This window comes from Pipistrellus kuhlii, unplaced genomic scaffold, assembly GCF_014108245.1.
Source record: "Pipistrellus kuhlii isolate mPipKuh1 unplaced genomic scaffold, mPipKuh1.p scaffold_m20_p_14, whole genome shotgun sequence".
NCBI classification, from domain to species: domain Eukaryota; kingdom Metazoa; phylum Chordata; class Mammalia; order Chiroptera; family Vespertilionidae; genus Pipistrellus; species Pipistrellus kuhlii.
Window position 1 is genome coordinate 39341740 of NW_023425449.1, and position 2607 is coordinate 39344346.

Consider the following 2607-nt stretch of genomic DNA (forward strand, 5'->3'; position numbering starts at 1 on the left):
TTTTAAAAAAAATTAGAGCTGAGAGCAGAAGAGAAAAGAGCCTAAGAGGGCATGAGTGGCAGCATGAAGGGTGGTTGAATATAAAGTGGTCTGAGCCATACAGAGAAAGGTAGCCTTGTTTTTAAAATATGTGACAACCGCCTAGCCAGTGTGGCTCAGTAGTTGAGTGTCAACCTATGAACCAGGAGGTCATGGTTCAATTCCTGGTCAGGGCTTATGCCTGGGAAGGCAGCATGCAAGAGGCAGCTAATTGATGATTTTCTCTCAGCATTAATGTTTCTATCTCTCCCTCTCTGAAATAAATAAAAATATATTGTTAAAAATGTGACAATCATGGGTTTGAGGAGTACTAAAGGGCAGAATCTACCTCCCCCACTAGCCCAGGCCATGCTTCCGATTCCTACCCTCTTTTGGACACGGGCATCTGCTCCCAGGTGGTTTCTGCGAAAAGCACAGCTTGCCCGGGAACACATCAATCAGTACCTATCTGCAAGATTAGCAACCGCACCATCTGTGACTTCAGGGTCTCATTTTCTGAGCCTGAAAGCCGACATGTGACAAGCGCACACAGAGACAGACAAAGGGTCTGTTTGGAATCTGAGCAGCCTTAGAAAACTGCCTCGTATAGACGCTGTGGCTGCAGAATGGCTGAGCCCGAGAGATCAGGAATTCTGTTTGGAGGGAGCCTGAGAAACCTGGCTTTCACCTCATTTTGATGCATTGCTGGGCAAAGAGTATTCAGCAGAGAGCAACGAGTACCCAAACAGTAGTAAGAAGGAACCAAAAGTCAAATGAGAGCAGCAGAAAAAAAAGAGGAACGAGAGACTAGCAGGCAATCCTGAAAGAAAAAGAAGAAGAAGAAAAAAAAAAACAGGCAAAAAGTCCCACCTCCACCCCTACGAACTTGACTTCTCTGTCATTTTCTCACCTGGCTTTGCCTGGAGGGATTCTTCCAGGTCAGCCTGCATTAGAAGCAGCTGCCTGGGGCCTTGGAGAGGGTGTCACCCCTCCATGCTTCCCATTTCTACCCTCTGCATCACTTCTTCAAAGAGGCAGAGGGCTCCTGCCCCCAAGCAGTGGGGACTGCTCACTCTGAGAAGAGCTCAGGGATGTAGGTTCCCATGGGGTGGAAGGGCCACCAGAGAGCAGTTCCTGACATGCAGCTGTGCAAAGAAAGAACCTCTCTGCTTCCGTACATTAGGCTATTGTAGATAGTTCTCGTTCTCTAGGGCTGTCCTGACTCAGCTTCTCCATTCTTACACATCAAATGCTGCCATTCACTCCTCTAGGGGTCCTACAGCACTTGGTTTTTGCCTCTTTTTCACCTTGTATTACTTTTGTATTGAAATCTCGCCTTTCCTCCTCCAACTTTATTGCTAATATGGAAAAGATAGAGTGCTTGCTTTGGAAATAAACTTGAAACAACAAAGAGAAAATTAGCACAGACCCTGCACAAAGGGCATATGCAAATTCGCGAAGCGTTCCATATTTTTTCACTTATATGTGGAATGTAATGGACAAAATAAACTGATGAACAAAATAGAAACAGAGACATGGATATGTAGAACAGCTGTCAGAGGGTAGGGGGTAGGAAGAACTGAATGAAAGAAGGTGAAGAGAGTAGCAAAAGTGCACATATGGCTGAAACCAGCTTGGCTCAGTGGATAGAGTGTCAGCCTGCAGACTGAAAGGTACCAGGTTCAATTCCAGTCAAGGGCATTTACCTTGGTTGCGGGCACATCCCCAATAGGGGGTGAGCCAAGAGGTAACTGATCGATGATTCTCTCTCATCGATGTTTCTAACTCTATTCCTCTCTCTTCCTCTCTGTAAAAAAAAATCAATAAAATATATATTTTTTGAAAAGTGCATATGCATAACCCATAGACACAGACAGCAGTGTGGTGAAGGCCAGGGGAGGGGAGAGCAGGGGCTGGGTGGAGGTGGGGAAAATGAGGAACATCTGCAAAGTGTCAACAATTTAAAAGATAAGGGTAAAATCCTATCTATGTAGTATTAGCCACATAGTTTGTCAATATCCTATATAATAAAAGCCTAATATGCTGTGTCTGGTTGTCCAGTCATCCGTTCAACCAATCAAAGTGTAATCTGCTAATGATATACTAAGGCAGCTCAACCACTTGCTATGACACACACTGACCACCAGGGGGCAGATAATCTGACCCGTAGATGAGTGAGATGGACCGGACACACCCTGGATCCCTCCTGCATCCCTCCCCAGCCCCAATTGTGCACTGGTGGGGCCCCTCGGCCTGGCCTGTGCCCTCTTTTTTTTTATTATTGATTTTTTTATGATTTTAATTTAATTTATTTATTTATTTTTACATATTTTATTGATTTTTCCCCCTCCCTCCCACACATCCCCTCCCTCCCCAGAGCTTTATGTCCATTGGTTGTACTTATATGCATGTATACAAGTCCTTCAGTTGATCTATTATCTCCCCCAGTTCCTCCTCCCCTCCCCGCTGAAATTTGACAATCTGCTTGGTTCATCAGTTTATAATGATCTTTATTATCCACAAATGAGTGAGGTCATGTGGTGTTTCTCTTTCATTGATTGGCTTATTTCACTCAGCATGATGCTCTCC

General features: G+C 44.8%; 1 non-coding gene across 1 annotated transcript; it reads left to right on the plus strand.

Moving 5' to 3' along the window:
- The first annotated feature begins 1391 nt into the window (after positions 1 to 1391).
- Positions 1392 to 1493, plus strand: LOC118718722. The gene has a single exon (XR_004987903.1). It is a non-coding gene; the product is annotated as a U6 spliceosomal RNA (small nuclear RNA).
- The last annotated feature ends 1114 nt before the right edge of the window (positions 1494 to 2607 follow it).